The following is a 22,491-nucleotide window of genomic DNA, read 5'->3' as shown; positions in this document are numbered from 1 at the left end:
GTTTGGGAAGAGATGTATTCTAGTATTTCTTTTTTGAGTTTTTTATTAAAACAAAGATCAATGCTCAAATACAAGTAGTTAACCTTGAATACCTCAAAGATCAATGCTCAAATACAAGTAAAATAAACTAATATCTAACTCAATTAGTTAAACCTCATTAGAATCCCCCCAGTTTGTGCTAAAATGAGAGCTTTGAAAAAGGGCATGGACATCCATGAAAGCATAATTGAATGTAGATTTTCATTAAATGCTGGAGTTGGGAATAGGATAATAGACATGTATGTGAAATGTGGTAACATATAGAAAGAACATAAAATGTTTGAAAAAATGTGTCAACCTAACATGGTCACGTAGATTACAATCATTGTAGGATATGGACACAGTGGGTTTTTTTGAAAGGGATTTGGAGCTTCTTAAAAAAGTGCAACTGTAAGGTACAAAGTGTGACTCTGTAACCTTTTCCAGCATCACCCCTATCTTAATCCTATATCCAAATAATGGAGCACATTATGTATTCATGAAAAAATGGGAGATCTCGTAATTTTCAAAAGTTAAGAGGATTGATAAAAGAGAGAGGAATAAAAGAGCTACCTAGATGCAGCTGGATTGAAATCTGTAAAATGGTCTGTTATTTTGATATAGGGTTAATATTTCCCACAAACATATGAGAGTATGCAAAGTTGGAAATTTATCTTGCAACATGAAGACAATGGATATATTATTCTTTTAGCTATTCATTATTTTTGGGTTGGTTAAAATTATTAGAGATCTTCTACTTTTCTTTTAGTTCCCCAAATTCTTTTGTAGTTCACAATTTAGCTTGTTACGAAGATATTCTTCGTAGAATTTCAATGGTCAGTTGTTAATGATTGATGCATTTCTTTATTAGAGTAAATTATACTAAGAAGGAAAAACTTTTAACCCTACATGTAAAATTCTCACAAAAGTGATGCTTGTATGTGGAATCCTCTTTGTGTAGGGCAGTGAGAAGGATTAGTCATGGAAGGAAAATAAACGAGTTCTATGATTTCCTACTACATAACTTTTGACACATTCTCCATGCTAATTACTTTTAAGAGTGATCTCAAAGGAAACCATAAGCAATCCAACCTAAAATATTATATTGCGCTATTTAGGTACACTATATTATGTCTGACTCTATATTATTTTTGGGAAAAATGGGCATGATTATTTGTCCTAATTTGTAATTGGGTTCTTTTATATATTTTTTTTAGGTAATCAAAATTCTAATTTCTTATATTCTACATCATTTTCCATCATTTATCAATAGTTATAATAAAGAGCTAAAGAGACCTCAAAAAAATTGTTGATTGTAGATCAATAAACTAAAAGGAAAGAGGAGGGGATGTCAGCCAAGGTTATTTGGAAAGGCCTTTTAGTTAACTATGAATTTTAGAATGGTCATTTGTCTATCAAAGTAATGGCTTATAAAATAGGATTACTCTACTCAAGATTTAGGTAAATTTGATAATGAAAGATTATTTGAATAATCTGTTACATCAAATAGCTATAACTATATTCATAGGCTTCACTCAAAACATAAATTTAGGAACAATTTGTTGGTAAACAGATTTGTTCTTTTTATTTTCTATGGGAATATGACTCTTCATGCCCAGATTATGAACAATATCTATTCGCAACAGTTGAAAAACCATTTTTTGGTTACTGGCTTTTCTCTGAATTGATAGGTATAGCTCTCTGTATGAATAATCTTCAATGAATTATGTTTGTTCCTACTTATCTAATTCGGGGTATGCTCTTAACCCGAGAGCAGGAGAGGGAAATAAAATTAAGCCTAACTAGAACTTAATTCAGGCAAGGAAAATTTCTCAATATCAAAAAATATTGATGTATCCACACTTCTTATGAATTCATAAATCCATCTGTGCAAGGCTAAGATAAGTTGAAATCTAAATCTAAACTACAACTGATGAATCAAGAAAACTAACAGAATCCTTTCGTCAAATGATATATAATAATACTTATCACATCCATTTGAATTCCAAAAAATAGGGGAAACAAAACTCTGTTCTTTCTTAGTTCTCTGTAATGCAAAAAGGAAATACTAAAAAATTACAGTACCTACTGGAATGGAAATAATTGAAACGAAGTGCCATTCAATTGTCTCTGCAATAGATAGTACTTCATACCAAAATTTGCTGACTTTTGATTAATCATTGAATTTCATACATATAGGATTTGAGAGATGACCATTACAATGGGAATTTCAATTGGTTCATCTTCTGAATATGGAAAATGGCAAGATGCCAGTTAGTCAGATTTCAAAATTTACAAAAATTTGCAACATTTACATCAAAGAATAGAAAAGGAGTGTTAAATAAGTCATTTAGACTTCTTTCCCTTTTTAGTTTCTACCCTATATGTTCTAGTAGCCACTATAATTGGGATCATCTCCTCGTGACTAGGCACATGTACATTGGTGAATCTTAAGAGCCACTTTGAATGCTCCCGAGCTAACTCCTTTACTGCACCCAACTGACTTGTTAACTCTCCAGTTTCCACATGCACACATCCACTCAGTGTCTGCAACTCTACCACTCTGTTTTGACTGCTTGAAGTCATTCTAGATAGGTTTCTCAAGTATGTGGAGAAGTTATTCTTCATTACTTCTATCTCAATGAGAGCCTTTCCTTGCCCACTGCTTTGTGGGTCAGTGTGTAATCCTTGCATGAGCTCAAATGCTCTATCTTGGATCTTCTTCACCTTTTCCTTTGTTTCTTTGAGTCCTTCCTCTTCCTGTTGAATCATCTCCTACTTGAATTGCATTTTTTGAAGCCATTCGAACAAAGGCTCAGTTCCCTTTTTCAAAATATTTTCTTCAACTACCTCTTTTTCCTTCATTTGGATGATCATATTTAGGAGAGAAATGCATTCGTCACACCTTGCCTTTTCTGTGGCCAAAGTGTTGTGATTAGAAGTGATGTTATCCTTCTCAATTTCTAACTGAAGGATAACATTCCCAATTTGATCAATTAGAATAGCTCCATCTGTACTGAGCTTCTCAATCCATTCTTTTCCAATCTGACCAAAATGCCTATCTTTTTGGAGCTGTGATATGAAGGCTTGTACCTCTTCTGCTGAAAGATTTTCAATGGCAAGTACACTAGTGATAGTTTCCAATGGAACAACTAATTGTTGGATGAATCTTCTCAACTCCTCTATTTTTTCTTTCATTCTAACCTTCAATGACTTGAGATCCTCCAATTGCTCTTCTATCACCTCATTACTTGATTTCCATAGACCTACTTTTGTATCATGTCTAGCTTCTGCAAGATCAATTGAGTGTAGAGTGAAGTCCTCTGGCGTCATATCTTCAATTCTCCCTGCCTTTTTTGGTTTTTCTACCTCCATAGTTAGGTGCCCTATTTCTGGATCTCATCCCAATATTGACAAGGCCTTTTTCTTTTTAGTTTTTACTAAGGCAGATCCTGAACGAACCGCTTGAGATACAACATCCTTTGAAGGGAAATTTTGATCTTTCCTTTTCCTCTTCTTCTCCAAAGTATCCTCAACCCAAGACTTTGTATTAATCACTTTGGAGGGTATTCTGAGTGATTCAATGCTGGACATTTTCTTCTTTACTAGAGTCATTGTTGTTGTAGCCGTAGAAAATAGGGTCTTTGGATCTCGAGAAAGGAGCCGAGATGAACTTGGAGCTTTCTCTTCTTCTTGAGCTTTCTTGGTAGCTTCATCAAACTTAGTGGATTTTCTACTACTATTTTTATCACCTCCAATCTCTACTATCTGAATAGGAGAACCAACAAGCTTAAGAATAGGAGTGCTTACAGATGGAGTAGGGCTACGACGGGGGATAAGAAAGGGGCAGCATGGAGAGATGGAGTTGGAGAAGCTTGAGGAGATGGGGGAAGAGCAATATGTGAAGTTGAGACTGGAGCGAGAGATCCATCTTTCTGTTCCTCCATTTATTTTTCAGCTTCAGCTTGAGTTCCAATGACTGGTAGTGATCCCCCTTGATAGGTTGGGGTTATTGGAACATTCCTCTCTAGGGGTTGATTGCCTCCGCCTACAGATTGAGCTAGACCTTGAGCAGCTGTGGTAGTAGCACCGGGAATGGCACTCTGAGAGGAAGCCATGGTAGCTGCGAGTGTGGAAGCTTAAGTAGTTTTACTCCTCCAAACTTTCTTAGTTGTCCATTCAACCCACTTCCCAGTCCTTTTGATTATTCTTGCCATCATGACATTGAAATCTTCTTCTATGTCAACATATGGTTCAGAACTAATGGGAGTATTCCTCAACTTAGTCAAATATCTATTGTTGTACATATTTTGACCATCATCTTCCAGTCCCTCCATGTCTAAATTTATACCATATGTCTTTACCTAATCAATTGTAAATCTAGCAAAGGCATGATCTCGACTCTCCAGTTCATTCTTACAATCTGCCCAATAATCTTCCATGGTTGTCACATGTTTGATTATGCTTCTAACTTGGAGCACATCTCTGGCATATCCATTAGGATCAAATAGGGGCCTTACTGCTTCATACTCTTCCAATTTGTATTTACTCTCAAATGCTTTGAGTATATTCTTTGCATTTGATCTGGTTTCACAACTGTATGCTCCAACTTTTATAGGGAATTCATACCCTTTCTTCTTCAGGCTGGCGCTCAACATGTTCACTTGTACTGCTTGCCTCATGATCTCCATGAGAATGATCATATCATCTGGATACCTGGGTAGCTTCAGTGGGAATCCATCGAACGCTGCAAGACACAAATAAGAAAATGATGAAAATTGAATAAAATAACTGCCAAATTGATCGATGGTTGCCATCGCTTATGGACTGAATCTCTATTTTGGATACCCTTGGAGCTCCCTGCAAATCCTCATGGTAAATGCATCATTTACTCAGATGTATTCTACATAACTATTTTGTAATTGCAAGCATGGGTAAAACTCATAACATTTTACATTATCAGAAAAATTCTCAATTCTAGGGAGTCCCAGCCACAATTGAAGAGAAGCCAACATGTATATCAAGAAAGAGGACATATAAAATGAATTATAAAACTTGGTTGTACTGAGAGCCCTAGAAAGATGCTTATTGACCTCATACGCCAAGTCAATATACTGTGTGTCTAAGAAAATAACTTGCACCAAAAAGAAGTACTGCTCTACAAAATTAAAAGCTTCTACCTCACCTTTGAGTCGATGCAACAAAACCAAAATGTCAACAATTTTTGGTTTGAGGTCTGTGTCAAAAAGAGTTTTAGGGACTTTACTCTTAGCTCCCCTTGGCTTCTAAAACCAAGACTACATGATCTCCCTCCTCCAAACCATCTTCTTCAAAGAGTACTCAAACATGGCTCCACTCATTGTCAAATCAGAGAACTCCTCCCATTCTGGAATCTGCAAGCAATTTACTACAACTTGACGATCAATTGAAATCAACACCGTTTGATCAGGCAATAGAATTTTCTTTATATCTGGGTTGTAGTGATTGATGCATTCCAAAATCAACTCTAGGGCTTGTACTACTACAAGAAACCCAGCTGCTTCCACTAATCCACTTCCTCAAAGTTTCTCTGTTATGGGATGGATTGGCTCTGCTCTCAGTCTCCTTTGAAAATCTTGCATATTATAGAAATGGAGTGAAGTATCTTTGATAGTCGACCACGCTGACTTAATTCCACCCAATCCATCTAAACCCATAAATCTTGTTGCCATTTTATTTGATGTATAATAGCAATAGTTCAAACAATTACAATTGATACAAGGAGAAAACTTTGTAACTCAAAAATTACTTGAAAGCACTATTTAGTACAATAGTATAATAGTGAAACGAGAGTTTGAAAATTTGTTACTTCCCTTTTTATAAAATAACCTTAGATTTTCCCGTTGAATTTTATAAATTGCACCACATGAGAAAAATTAAGGGTAAATCTATTGGATTGGTGGATTTAAGGGTTCTAATGGATTTATCTTTGTCTTTTCACTGTTTTTGTTTGCTCAACGGTAACTCTCATTAATTAGCAATTTACTTCTTGTTTCATCCATCTTTCAAAAAAATACGAACGGAGTACTTCCTTGGGAAAAATCCATTTAGGTCAATTCTACTTGCAAAAACCTAATCAATCCACTGATTTTCTTTTATTTACTTGCCCAAAATAATCTGCAACCAAATCACATACTTACCATGCTTGCAGGAATGACTTTCTCTGAAATGTGAAAAATGGCCTTCAAGGATAGAAAACTTGCAGCGGAGGAGTAGATTTTTGATTTTCCCCTTAAGCTTTTGCTTTTACCTTTCAACCCTAAGAACTTTACTAAAAACTTTTAGGAAATATAAAAGAGGCTTCGTGAGCAAAAAATGGGGTCCACTTAGTAACTTCTCTATTTGGGCCTTTGCAGAAAATTTAACTCTTGGTTCGAAATCTGCCAGAGGAGGAGCTACTTTTGAATTTTTTGTCAATGCCTATTCCGCTCATCTTAATGAGTTATGAGTAATTTTTGCTATTAAAAATTGATGATATTTGAATGATCTAATGATTATGTGGCTTACATACCCTTGTTTCAGCCTACCAGTAGCAGTTATGGATCTCTGTGGAGTTTTACCTTCTGGGTGTGAAAACCCAAAATGGAGAAGAAGAAACTTGTTTTTCTGCCAATACTCATTGTTTTACTTCCTCTACCTTATTTACTTTATTTTAAGCCTCTGAAAAACAAAAAATTGACTTCAAAAGTGAGGGGTGGGGCCCATTGGCTTTCTCAATTCCTTTACATATACCTTTTCAAAAAACTAATTACTGACTTCGAAGTCCACCACAGAGAAGCTCTTTTCTGGTTTTTTGCTGATGCTTATCCTAATCATTTTCCAAGCTTTAAAATGGTTCTCGTTGTGAGATCATGATATCACTTGAATGATCTTTTCTTAACATGATTCACTTTACTTCAAGGAAGCTTACAAATAGCATTTGCCAATCTTTGCAAAAATTTGCCTTCGGGGTGCGAAAACCCACCAAGGAGAAGCTGGAACTTGATTTTCCGCCGATTCTATTTTCTTTAACTCCAGATCAAATGAGCTGCATGGAAATCAAAGGATGTAGCACAAATTGAGAATCTCCATTGAGGATGACTCTAAACTACCCCTAAGACTCATGACAACCAAGAAATACCCACCCAGGTTAAATGTGATATGAGAGAAGGGAAAAGATGAAAACCCGATGGAGAAACTCAGTACCTAAAGAAGAAAGACCTATTGACCTGACTTGATAGAAAATGACATTAGTTCACTCTCCACTTTGAAAAATTTTAATATGGTGAAAAGTGGGGCAACACAATTTCATTTTTTTGAATATGGAAATCACAGTATAGATTTGAAAGAACACTTTAGGGAAGCACATAAATTCATGCCTTTACAATTTGATGATGAGGGGAAGGCATGTTGTTCTATACACATTCTTACCCTTTTTGGCATGCCTATGAGTTTATGTAGGATTAGATTTTTCAATTATTAAGAAATTACTATTCATATATCATTTTGTTAAGATGTTTTCAAGCTTCACACCAATCAACCCAAATGAAAAAAATATTAGGTTTTCTTGTTAAAATTTTTGCCAGATCCTAGAATCATTCCATGGAGGCAACTAGAATACATTTGCAAGTCACTCAAGTGTTGTTTTCAAATCTTGGTGGCTCACATATGCCTTATAAAATAGGGTTACTGGATGGCTTGGAAAAGATGGAAGGTGGATAATTGTTGTGGGAAACAAGGAAGATCAACATCTTAATGGAAAGGCCCTTCTTTACGCAACTAAAGATTTTGTTCATTGGACCAAAAAGAAGCACCCTCTCCATTCCTCTAAGAAGAAAGGAATGTGGGAGTGCCTTGATTTTTATCCTATTTCTCCATTGGGAAAACATGGTCTTGATACTTTTGTTACTAGGCCTAAGATCAAACATGTCTTGAAGGCATCCCTCGATGAAACACGATTTGAGTATTATACAATTGGGACTTACTTCACAGACATTGATAGGTATGTTCCAGACAATACAAGTGCTAACAAAAAATATGGACTGAGATATGATTATGGAAAATTCTATGCATCCAAAACATTTTTTGATAGTCATAAGAATAAAAGGGTCTTGTGGGGATGAATCAATGAATCAGATAGTGTTAAGGATGATATTGCAAAGGGGTGGTCTGCTGTTCAGGTAAGGCTCAACCCAAATTTTCACTTCTATATATTTATGTAGTCTTATTACCTAGAAACTAATTGTATTGAATGTGTTTTGATGACTTTTAGTCTTTTAGCTATTAATTGTTTTTTAGTTGGAATATACTATGTACATGTAAATTTGTTTAGTTGTCATTTGGTTGATTCTCTTTTTTTTTTTGTTGGTTCATTTTTATTTAAAACTAATGAAAGATTTTAGTAATGCAAAAATGAATATTTTCCTCATCATATACTATTTTAACATTAATATCTTGTGAAGATTATATATTTTTGGATTGTGCAAGGTTTTCATAAGTGACCCAATATCTGATTGTTTTGCAAGAAGAAGTGGCAATGATTCAAAAGAATTTCTGAAGATGAAAGTGACAAGGATGCAAACCAAACAACACCCATGGTATGATGATGGATTGGAAGGTTTTCATTTGGGAAGGTATTATTCTATTTTTTTTATTCTCACTTATAGCTCATTGAAGACCTTCTTGATGAAAGGTTGAGACTGCTAGCAAGAAGAGGACTTTGTTGGAGTCATCTACAAAACCTAAAATTACTGTTGATAAAATGAAAAAGACAACAGTAACTGGTGAAGCAAAAAAGTTAGGTCAGTGCTTAAATACTCTCTCATTAACAATGTGCTAATATTTTGAAAACTAATTTGATATTGAAACTTGTCTTAAATTATGAAATTGGTAACATGACTAGAGGGAAGTTTCAATTATTTGAAAGCAAATGGCTTACACTCAATTAATAATAAATCTAAGTGAAGATGAAGTTATTTTAGACTAAATTCTAGTTGATATGGGTGATCAACCTTATTTTTTTTGTACTTGGTTACCTTCTACATCATTATTCTCTAGCAGATTTCATTTTCATGGAGCATTTAAGGAATTTGTTAGATTTCTCCAGTGTTAATGACTGAGTAAGTAGTTATAATTCCAATTGAATTATATTATAGGTTTTAGCATTTGTAAAAAATCTTATGTATTCTGTATGGATGATTTCTTTTCCTTTTTGCTTGGTTAAAACATGGGGAATACCCTAGTGGCTTTTCTATCTATAATTGATATGAAATAGAAAAACAATGAGGATTTGTGTGTTTATTGTTGTTCCTATTATGTTTAGTTTTTATGATGACAAAGAATTTCAAACAAGGAGGGACCCATAGTGGATACATTTACATCTTTTTCTACCTTAGTCACTGATTAATTCTTTTTAAACATATATGCACTTCAAGTACAAATATTTTCAACCAAGAAAGACAAATATGGAAGCAAATAATAGAGCTTTAACACTGTCACATTATTAAGAAATTAAGATTCATGAAGGCATCTACTGAGCTTGCTTCTATTTGCAGATTTGTCTCCAAAGATTAAAGGGAATGATGGGATGTCATATCTTTTTTGGTATGAACTTGTTGCAACACAAGACAAATGGCAACCTATCTAAGGGTTTCACTTTGGCTTGATTAAATCATTTTGCTGAGATTACTGCACTAAAATGAGGATATTCAAATGAACTCAAAATCTATGTTGTTATCATGTGTTCGAATGGAATGTATTATATATATATATATATATAGTTTTCTTCTGGTGCTTGTGATTGACTCCACTAGTACATACATTTGGTAAACAATTATTTTCTACATTCGTACGCTAATCAATTGAAATTGTAGAAGCTACTATGAGCTTGGGAATATTTGATTGAGCTTAGTCTTTATTGCAGTCATATCCTTCTAGGCCAGAAGTGTTAGAGTAAATAATTAATTTAGTAATTATTTATTCTATTTACTTAAGCTTACTTAGGTAAATGCATTTATTTATTAGTTGAAGTCTAGGAGTTAGTTATAAGTTGTTGACAATACGAGAGTTTGTTCTCCCCTAAGTCATACTTATCCTCTCACATTGTTCAAGGACTTTCCACCTCATGTGGATGTATGCTTAGTTATCACACTTATCTCCTAGCATCTTCTAGCTTGTTCTAGAAGATTCCTAGAGCTCTTTATATTCGGGCTCCCTCATTGAATTTTCATAACAACGCATATTGTAAATACATATTTTCTTGTGTTTGCATATCTGGTTGTCTCTCTCATGTTCATTTAGGGTTTTTCCCTTGCTCCATGCTCTTCCTTCCTTCACTTCCCTTTGATAGGTTTTCACATGTAGGTGATCTTGGGCATCTTTCGAGTTGGATTACATCAACTCCAACATGGTATTAGAGCCTCCTTGTTGGTTCTTCTTCGTTGAAGATTTTTGAAGCCGTGATTTGAAGTCACAAACCCTAGTTCGTTTGTGAATTTTTTCTTCAAATCAAGGGATCAGAAAAATTTTGAAGCACTTTTAGCCCAAATGGATGCTACCATTGGATCCAAAAGGCTTTTTGTAGTCAGGATTCATATAAAACTTGTTGATTTTCGAGACAGGGCCCCGGGAGGCAAAAAGAATTTAGCTCGGGAGGCCGTACGGACAATTTTTGGCATTAATTGCAATTTTTTAAAATAAAAAGAGCGTTGTAGGGTGGCCACCACCACATAGCTTGTAGCGGACATAGCAAGTAATTTCGCCCTGTGCTCCACCTCGGCCATGCCGCTCAACTTCTTTGGCACCTCTGTTCTGCAGCACCTGTTCCCGCCGCCACTACTTGATTCCTCCTCCTATTTTTGTGCTCAGCACCATCGCCACTCCAGCATAGTCAGCACCACTCCCAACAACACAGAGCCTATGTGGACATTTTGTGCCTAGTCAGCATGTTGTAGGGGTGATACATGGCATGGGTGCCACGTGGACCCATCCATGTCACCTGCCACATCAGGGACTGCCACATGGCATCCATGTGGCATATTTTTTTGCATCGACAACCATAAAACCATCAAATTTAATGGCATGAAATGCTGATGTTAGCACTGCATCATTAGACCTTGCATGTACCTCTCCTAGGTCCTTTTTGACCTACCTTCGATTTTTTGGCCATAACTTGAGCATACGAAAGTATTTTTTTGATCCAAAAGAATCACCAAAAAGTTGGTTCCAAGACAAAGACATTAGTGTAGGTATTTTTAGGTTTTGATGCTTTTTTATTGCCCATTTTTTTAGTTGAAGTATGAAGTTATGTTTTTGAATCTGACATGCATATCTTTTGTGTCCCATGTCAATTTTTTGATTCCACTAGTACATACATTTTGTGATTGACTCCACTAGTACATACATTTGGTAAACAATTATTTTCTACATTCGTACGCTAATCAATTGAAATTGTAGAAGCTACTATGAACTTGGGAATATTTGATTGAGCTTAGTCTTTATTGTAGTCATATCCTTCTAGGCCAGAAGTGTTAGAGTAAATAATTAATTTAGTAATTATTTATTCTATTTACTTAAGCTTACTTAGGTAAATGCATTTATTTATTAGTTGAAGTCTAGGAGTTAGTTATAAGTTGTTGACAATACGAGAGTTTGTTCTCCCCTAAGTCATACTTATCCTCTCACATTGTTCGAGGACTTTCCACCTCATGTGGATGTATGCTTAGTTATCACACTTATCCCCTAGCATCTTCTAGCTTGTTCTAGAAGATTCCTGGAGCTCTTTATATTCGGGCTCCCTCATTGAATTTTCATAACAACGCATATTGTAAATACATATATTCTTGTGTTTGCATATCTGGTTGTCTCTCTCATGTTCATTTAGGGTTTTTCCCTTGCTCCATGCTCTTCCTTCCTTCACTTCCCTTTGATAGGTTTTCACATGTAGGTGATCTTGGGCATCTTTCGAGTTGGATTTCATCAACTCCAACATGGTATCAGAGCCTCCTTGTTGGTGCTGCTTCGTTGAAGATTTTTGAAGCCATCATTTGATGTCACAAACCCTAGTTCGTTTATGCATTTTTTCTTCAAATCAGGGGATCAAAATTTTTTTGAAGCACTTTTAGCCCAAACGGATGCTACCATTGGATCCAAAAGGTTGTTTGTAGTCAGGATTCATATAAAACTTGTTGATTTTCGAGACAGGGCTCTGGGAGGCAAAAAAATTTAGCTCGGGAGACCGTACGAACAATTTTTGGCATTAATTGTGATTTTTAAAAATAAAAAGAGCGCTACAGGGTGGCCACCGTGGGGCCACCACCACATAGATTGTAGCATCCATAGCAAGTAATGTCGCCCTGCACTCCACCTCGGCCATGCCGCTCAACTTCTTCAGCGCCTCTGTTCTGCAGCACCTGTTCCTGCCGCCACTACTTGATTTCTCCTCCCTGTTTCTGTGCTCAGCCCCATCGCCACTCTAGCATAGTCAGCACCACTCCCAACAACACAGAGCCTATGTGGACATTTTGTGCCTAGTCAGCATGTTTTGGGGGTGACACATGGCATGGGTGCCACGTGGACCCATCCACGTCACCTGCCACATCAACGACTGCCACATGGCATCCATGTGGCATATTTTTTTGCATCGACAACCATCAAACCATTAAATTTAATGGCATGAAATGCTGATGTTAGCACTGCATCATTAGACCTTGCATGTACCTCTCCTAGGTCCTTTTTGACCTACCTTCAATTTTTTGGCCATAACTTGAGCATACGGAAGTATTTTTTTGATCCGAAAGAAGCACCAAAAAGTTGGTTCCAAGACAAAGACATTAGTGTAGGTATTTTTAGGTTTTGATGCTTTTTTATTGCCCATTTTTTTAGTTGAAGTATAAAGTTATGTTTTTGACTCTGACATGCATATCTTTTGCATCCCATGTCAATTTTTTGAAAACTTTATATTTTTGGAAAGTTGGTTCTGTCACCTTTTCAGAAATGTGGTCCTTTTTCTTAGATTTTGGCCCATGCTCTTTCTATCATATTTTTTTTGTTTTTCTATATGGTAGATATCTTGAGTGTTTTAGGCTCGAGGATCATTTTCCTGGCATGGTTCCTTTTTTTTGGGTTGTACTATGTTTTGTTGCAGCTTGTTTTCAGAGTTGATCATTGTAGCTATCATTTTGAAGCACTTTTATGTATCACACTAAGATAAAGTGCCACTTTTGCATTCTGGGATTATGAACATTGTTTTTGAGTCAGTTGTACTTGCACTCTTTTCATAAAGCACCAAGGGGGGATAGTAGTTGCCATGTTTGTGTTGTCTTCCTTTGTCAAGTGAGTGTCCCTTCCATGACATTAGCCCCATGTAGAGTTAGTTTGACCGTGTCTTTATGGGTGTTTATACCTCTTTCCCTCTCTTGTTGTTCTTGGTTCATCTGCAAGAGACTTTGGCCCACCCTCTCAGTTTCCTATCATCTCACCCTATCTACATTAAGGAGGGGTTATGCTATTGTTCTAATGCATCCTTGGTTTGATGGTTCGATAGTGTGAGCTATGTATTCAGTGGTTGATCCTATATACAAGGCAATTATAATGGCTAGCTACCTATGCATTTCGATGAGATGGATCATCTACCATATAGACATGCTCGGTTCGTGCCTTCTTCTTCCATGGAGGTTCTTCAGATCAGCAGTTTTCTTCTTGATGGTAGATTTGCAGCTTATTCTTGCTTTAGTGATGCTCTTCATGATCATACCTTGTTCCTATTTTAGGGAACATTTCCATAGTTGGAGGCTTCTTCAGTTCTTCACTAGGTTCTTACCTCTTTTTGGGGGAGGTTTTTTCCCACATGGTTTTCTCTCTTTCCCCATTTTCAAAGGTTGCATATTTTGCATTTGTACATGGGTACCTAACATGGCCTCATTGCTAAGACCCATTTTGCATTTTGCATTTCTTGGTTTTGTGAGCTTAAGTCATTTCCCTAAGTTGCACTTAAGGGGGGGTGTTAGAGTAAATAATTAATTTACTAATTATTTATTCTATTTACTTAAGCTTACTTAGGTAAATGCATTTATTTATTAGTTGAAGTCTAGGAGTTAGTTATAATTTGTTGACAATATGGGAGTTTGTTCTCTCCTAAGTCATACTTATCCTCTCAAATTGTTCGAGGGATTTCCACCTCATGTGGATGTATGCTTAGTTGTCACACTTATCTCCTAGCATCTTCTAGCTTGTTTTGGAATATTCTTGGAGCTCTTTATATTTAGGCTCCCTCATTGTATTTTCATAATAACGCATATTGTAAATAAATATTTTCTTGTGTTTGCATATCTGGTTGTCTCTCTCATGTTTGTTTAGGATTTTTCCCTTGCTCCACACTCTTCCTTCCTTGGCTTCCCTTTGACAGATTTTCGCATGCAGGTGATCTTGGGCATCTTCGGAGTTGAATTTCATCAACTCCAACAAGAAGAAGTAGCCAACAACCTATTTCTTCTTAGGGATGTACATGTAATAATTAAAGAGGATGGAATGCTACCCCTAGTTGTTGGACATTGAAGAATTTCCCAATCCATAGCTCTTAAATAAACAATGTTGGCCAAGTTGAGATTAGAAAACTTACTCAACATGCTTTTACTTATTTTTTCCACTTCAGCTTGTACATCAACACTTACATAGGGGATAGGAGCCCACAAAAAAGATGAAGATAGTTGGTCTATGGTGCAAGTTAATCAATCAAGAGGAGTTCTTAAACCATATTGTGCGATCAACAAATATGAAGTGCCTCACACCCTTGTAAGTATTTCAATATTCTTAGATTCTTTGAGGCATTCTATGAAATAGTTCACATGCCTTACCTATGATTTGACATTTTTCATGCATCCTACACTCTCTCATCTAGTTGATGATGGATTATAGAGAGTGATCTGAAATGATGATGCTAAAAAACACAGACAATCAAATCTAAAATGAACTTGCATTTCAAATGGATTGTGGAAATATGATATTGCTAATTTTGCATGCATGTCTACTAGGACAATCACAACTTAAACATATATAAAAATATTTGTTTAAGTTGTGATTGTCCTTGTAGACATGCATGAAAAATTAACAATATCATATTTCCACAATCCATTTGTAATGCAAGTTCATTTTGGATTTGATTGTGTGTGTTTTTTAGCATCATCATTTCAAATCAATCTTTGTAATCCATCATCAGTCGGATAAGAGAGTGTAGGATGAATGCAAAATGACAAATCATAGGTAAGGCATGTGAACTATTTTATAGAATGCCTCAAAAAAAATTTGACCAACCGTTGGTTGAAATTTTGACTTATGGTTGGCAATTTCCTACCAAGCACTGGTGAATTTTTTTACCAATGCTTGGTAGTTTCCTACCAAGCATTGGTCAAAAGTTTCCTACCAAGCATTGGTTGAAATTTTGACCAATGCCTGGAAGTTTTTGACCAAGCATTGGTTAAAATTTCAACTAGTTTCTAGAATTTTTCAACCAAGCATTGGTCAAAATGTCAACCAATGCCTAGAAGTTTTCTACCAAGCATTGGTCAAAATTTTGACAAATGCTTGGTAGTTTTTGACCAAGCATTGCTCAAATTTTTGACCAAGCATTAGTCAAAATCTTGACCAATTCTTGGTAGAAATTGCACTAGGGTTCTGGAAAGTTTTCAACTAATAGACCAACCAATAAGTTGGTCAAAATTTCAATGAGAAAAACTTTGACCAACCTAAGTCAAAATTTTGACCAATATTGGTAAAAAAATGGGGTCAAATGTACTAGTGACTCTTTCCCTTGTTTTTCTTCTTCTTCACATCCACCATGGGTGTTCCATAAGCCTGCTTTCCATGTTGATCTCCAACCCTCTCAAAATCTTTTAACTCAACTTGGCTACCAATACTTAGGTTCCTCCTACTAAGCTCTTCATTCTATAAAGGAATTAGGAAAAACTTCCTACCACCTTTCTCAACAGTAAATACATTCTTCACACAATCATGCATAGCCCTGCAATTATTGCCAAGGTTTTCTAAGTAACACATGAAAATTGTTCATATCCACAATATCACACAACACTTGATCCTTATACTACCCAATCTAGAAATCAACAAGGCATTGCTCCCTCACTTCCAAAGCATGCTCACCTTGCAACCAGCCAATCCTATAAGGATAAGAATGTCTCATTCTCTTCAAACCCAATTTTTAAACCATCTATTCAAAAAAAGTGTTATCAATACTACCACCATCCACAATCACCTTGCAGACTTTACCACCAGACTTACAATAAGTCCTAAATAAACTAGTCCTTTGAAAAGAGTCCAATGCCCTCTCACCAACCAGTACTTGCCAAGCCAACAAACTCTCTCCTTGCTTAGGCTAACTACCCTAGGCTTCAACCTCATTTACAATAGTAGTTGTCCTACCAATTAGAAATTCAAAAGATCTATGCCCTTCTTGACCACACTTGAAACAATTACCTCTGAACCTACCTCCATCTATCCTATTTTTCTAATCAATAGGTTTTGGTTTACCTTCATCTTTTGGTTTAGTTTGTGTTGAACTATTCTGCGTCTCCTTCCCTCAGGAACTACCTTGATTCTTCCTCTTTAGCTTCTCTTCTACTCTCAAAGCATATTGATAAGCATCCTCAATTGAAAAAATATTCATCATACCAACCTCATCCTGAATATTGAACTTGAAACCATTTAAGATATCGAGCTACCTTCTCTTTTGTCAATTCTTTATGCCCAAACCGAATAGTCAACTTGTATAACTCCTCTGTATAATCTTTCATAGTCATATCCTTCTGCTTTAGATTCTGCAACCTTTTGAAGAACTCAAGCTCATAATTAGTAGGAATGAACATAGCCTTCAATTAAGTCATCATTAATTTCCATCTAGTGATCTTCATTTCAACTTCCTCTTCTCTATTTGTTTATAGTTCCTTCCACCAAAGAGCAACATGTCCCTTCAACTTATTTTGTGTCAACCTTACTATGAGTGCATCCTCAATATCCTCAAGCTCAAAGTAGTCTTCCAATTCACCAATCTAATCAGTCAAGTCTTTAGGATTCAAAGTACCTAAAAAATTAGAAACCTCCATCTTATGCTTCAGCTTCAATTGAGATCCAAGTCGAGCAAACTGACTAGCCCTATTTCTCATAGGTCTCTCCATATGATCAGTTCTGGCTTCACCACTTGATTTAGAAAATTCAAAGTCTTTAGTAGCTTCCTCATAACCATCTTTAGTACCCACATGTTTAGGTACACCACCTAAAGCACTTACAATTTCAGCAATCATGTCACTCTTCATCAATGCAATCTCATATCTAAACTTTGCTCTCATCTTCTTTGAGATCTATTATTCTAAAGTATCACTAAGATCAACAATTTCCCTAGGGTCCAATATTCTTAAAGGAATCTTCCAAAATTTTAGCAAACCCTCTACAACAAATCTACCAAAAGATTAAGATCAACTCAGATCTACTTCTTCAACCCAAGTCCTGGTGCAAACTGCCTCAACTTCGATGATCTATCTACACACTCAAGAACAACCTTCACTCTGATACCACCTAACATAGTGCAAGATAGGAGGATCCACAAAGGAGATGTCCTAGCCCCCAACTATACAACCACACAGTGGAAACACAACAACAAGAAATAATAATGCAAGATCTGATACCAAATTACAATTCTTGATTCATTGATATATAACTAATTACATGCGATATGCCCAGTTGTAAGGCCTTCCAAGTTGGGGCCAAATACAAATAGCAATTACAAAATCAGTTCAGCAAGATCCAACATGATCCAACTTACAACCAATCTCAGCTAGTCCAAATACACAACTGAATAAGTGTTGAAAATATGATTTAAAAGCTCATTGTTGAAAATCAAAGAAGGAAGATATTTGTCAAAGAATGTTTTCAAACATTATTTTGTCATTGATGTCAAACCTACTATTTGTAGGGATGACATTTGCTTATAAGATCCAAGTACTATCACTTAGTTGATTGATGAAGAGGATTTGATCAACAAGATGTAACAAGAGCACCTAAGGGAAAGGTTGACTTATGATGTTGTAATAAAGTGGAAGGATCAGCGAAGACAATGGTTAAATGATGTATTGATAACATACTCAAGGATACAAAGGTTGGTCACACTTAGAAATATTGGAGGAAGAATTTGTAACAAGGTGGTATGCAAAGCTTAAACTGAGATATTTTAGTGGGTGCCGAGCAAGTTAGTTGAAGCCAAGTTATCTTCAGGCACTGAGCATTTGAAAAAACATAGTGGGTGCCAAGTAACACAGTATGTGCTGAGAACTAGTATTTCAATAGTGTCGTGCTATTACATTATTTCAAATTATGAAGATTCACCAAATATGAGCTGACATAGTGGTTACATTGAATTTTGTGAACAAATTGGAAGATAAGGATGATGAGCTGGTGGCACAAAATCCTATGTAAATCATTTTTGGGAAAATTCTAAAGGATTGTTCAAGAAGTTTCTAGAGGAAACATAATATGGGTTAGATGTTGTTGGAGTTTTAAAACTATAGAGCAATAGAGTACTTCAATACCAAAATGATAACACTTATGAAACCTAAGGATTAGCTATTTCCTATTTTCAATTACATATGCAAACCATTTGGACCCAACATCAACAAAACCAAGAATGGTTTTATTCACTTTAGGCTCTGGAAAACCAAGGCAGGTATACCTAGGGATAATTCAATTTGACTACTCTTGTGCAAGAACTACATTAGTTTGATTTTGATTCCCATCTTGAATTCTCAAACACTTATCTATCTATGGAATATTGAACATAATACATCCCATATAGTAGATATGGTCATAAATTCTTCTATACACTTGCAAGTGGTTTCAACAATAGTGGCTAACTAAGGATAAAACATTCCATGCAAATAAGTATTGACCAACTTTGAAGATCTTTAGGAAATAGAAGTAAAATTGATTATAATTTTGCATTTGATACCCATTTATGATCTACTTCTCTTCCAACTGAATCAATTTGACCAGTGTCTAATCCATTAGGGTTCAGAGTCTACTACAAATCTATAGATTTGATTTTTTGCCTTATAACAAATATCATCAGCAATTCTTACTAGAATTTATCATTCAAAAAATCCTTCCTATTACTGTAGAAACCTTATCAAATTCATCAAAGCCTTTACTTAATCCATTGAACTAATAGCAGTGATGAATAGATATACAACCTAAATGGATTGCATTGAATTGCACAAGCTTTTACTCATACAACATCAAGATAACTAAGTAACCAAAAGGAGAAAAAATTCAAAAAGAACTGATATGGGGACACCACATAATTTGTATTCATTTTCTTTGAAAATTGTATACACTTGTAATAAACTCAGAATGACCTTAGGAAGAAACACATAGATCATTCTATATTAATGTATTCTCATAAGCTTACAGAGAAAATACATCATAAAACTTGCTCAAATTACTGGACCAAAAACAAACTCAGTACATGACTAAGAGCATTAGAAATCAGACCATCGCATTGCCTTGAAAACTCATTTATATAGGCATTAGTTGCAACAAGAAAAGGGCCAATGTGATTGACAGGTGTTCCTCAAACAGATTCTTACATACACCTATCACAAGAAAAGAAAACTATGAATAACAGAAAGACTGATACATTGAACATTCTTTCGTGGGTCCCTTTCTATTATTCCACTTGGAAAGACAAACGAACTATGATTGGATTCTTTTATCATTATGATTCCTCAGAGTAAGTGGCCATCAAGCTTGAAAGTTCATAGTTTGGATTATCTTAGCAAAATTATTCATTAATGCTTGCATCTTGGCTCCTCAATATTTTTTATCTTTCAATGGGTCATAGCTGGAGTCAAAAGCATTAATGAATTCTAAAGTTTTATTGAATACTATCCATTTCTCCTTTCTCAATTCCTGCTCTTGTAAAGAAAAATTATTCCCAATAACATCCTCAAGATAGTATACCTGGTGGACCATGTGGGCAGCCTTTGTCCTCTCTCTTAAAAGGTCATAGAATCCTTCAGGGTTAATAAATCTAGCATGAGATTCTTCAATGTTGTATCTATCCAGGAACAAGTTGAGGTGTTTCCACCCTTTCTTCAAAAAAAAAATCATGTACTACAGTAACAACTAGAAAGAATGTACCCTTCTTTGGCAAATCTCTTTCATCAACAGTACCTATCTACCACAATAACTCTACTATCCCTATTTTTAGTGGCACATGGAATGGTAACACATGAGGCTTGCCTAAGAAGCCATATAATCTTATTATTGTTGATACATTATAAGGTATTATATCCCCCCAATTATGACCAACCAGTAAACCTTTACCATGGTCCTTAGGTCTAACCAATTCTAATAGTGCTTGTGGAATTCTAGGGTTGTCCCCTCTCAAAAGAAATCTAAGCTTTGATGCAAAGTATCTGTCAAACTTCACATAATTGACATTTTTAGCCTTTGATGTCATATCCACACTCCATAACTGCACTGGATTCCTCTCTACATCCTTGGTTATTTCTAGCTCTATACCCTTGGAGAAAAAGGTAAATCCCTTGTACAAGCATACATATATAAGCAACGAATACCAAAAAAATTCTTTGTCCGCTTTTCCCTATGCTATCTCCACCAAACCATTGTGAATATCATTTGCAAGAAAAGTAGAAAAATCTAGAATAGTGCTCATCCCAAATTGAAGAGTTTGAGCCATTATAAGGACAATTGAGCCTAGGATTTGATCATCTTCTTCCATCCCAAAAATCTTGCAAAGAGAAAAATATAATTCCTGAGCCCTAAGGTTAAAATGTCTTCTCAATAGTGGCTCTGGGGTGTTGGCAATAATCACAAACAAAGTACTAATTTTAGTAGCATGTTCTTGCAGTGGCCCTATCCTTAAGTAAATCCTTTGTGCATCATACCTTGCTTGAAGGTCATCCATATCAATGATTTCATGCACATCATGGTTAGGGTTGAGGTTGAAAACCTCACTAATTAGTTCAAGGAAGACCCTAAAATGATTCACTCCAGCATGGTTCTTTACCCACCCTGTAATTGGATCATATTTTTTGGCTAAATCCATCAATAAATCACTATAAAAAAAAAACTATGGGGACTCTTAATTTCCCAATATCAAACTCCTAGACATTGCTCATAGGGGTATCAAGTTTTCATTCTGAAAACCATTTCTTGAACAACTCCAATCCTTCCATGGAAACCTGGGCATCTCTTACCCAATTTTCTTTATCATAGAAATCTTTTGGTATAGCTACCCTAGGGTGTTTTGGAATGAATTCCCTCCCCTTAGTTATTACATGTACTGATAAAGGGAATTGTTCAAGAAAATCATCATGTACAAAATGTTTCAGATAATCTATTTGTCTAGTGAATTCTTTCCAAGGAGGCATTTTGAATAAATCCTAGAAATTTTATAACAACATTGTAAGAAATGATAATGTTGAGAAAGGAACGAGAAACAATCCAAGTAAGTTAAGTGTGAAACAATGTTACCATAAGATAAGCAACTCCAAGAGCATACACCAAGATGGTTCAACAATGGAGACAAGGATTTATAAGGGGAAAGCAAAGAAAACCCCTTGTGAGTTATTATGAATGAAGGCAAATGCCTAGAGAAGAGAGAGAGAGTGTGTTGGAGCAAAAGTAGCTCAATACAATAACATCAAGTGCTTAGAGTGGTGTTGTAGTTGTGAAGAAAGAAGGAGGAGCATCTCTTATATAGAGATGAGAGAGGAGTTACATTTGTAACTCCCATTTCTATGAATGCCACATTCATAATAGGTGTGTGCAAAGTGTCACAATCCTCTTAAGGAGGATAAACTAAATAAAGAAATAAACAAGAGTTGTCCTTACATGTGGAATAAGGGACAAACAATGACATGTCCTCCACATGTTTACAAGTGGACAAACTACATGTAGGGACCCTTGGAATATCCCAATTAAAATATATCCAAGGAAAGATTAACCTTTCTAACACCCCCCCTTAATCTTTACTTGGGGAGTTTACTTCAACGGGTTGTAAACCCAAATTTTTACAATGGAACTGAAATCTCTCTTTAGAAAGTGGTTTGATTAAAATATCAGCCACTTGATCTTCTCCTTTACAATAAAGAAGAATAATTTGATTGTCTTCAACTTGTTCTCGAATGAAGTGATGTTGAAGTGAAATATGTTTGGTGCGGGCATGATACACTGGATTCTTTGCCAAGGCAATAGCACTTTGATTGTCACAATGTATAGGTGTAGGTAATTGTTGAGGTAGACCCAAATCATCAAGAAGTCTTCGAATCCACAAAGCTTCCTTAGCTGCATTGGTACAACCTTTGTATTCAGCTTCAGTTGAGCATAGGGAAATAGAGTGTTCCTTTTTGCTTTTCCAAGAAATTGGACCTG

The sequence above is a fragment of the Cupressus sempervirens genome, chromosome 5, assembly GCF_028749045.1.
Source record: "Cupressus sempervirens isolate cs-2001-9-10 chromosome 5, ASM2874904v1, whole genome shotgun sequence".
In the NCBI taxonomy this organism is placed as follows: Eukaryota; Viridiplantae; Streptophyta; class Pinopsida; order Cupressales; family Cupressaceae; genus Cupressus; species Cupressus sempervirens.
Note: the sequence above shows the minus strand (reverse complement) of the source record.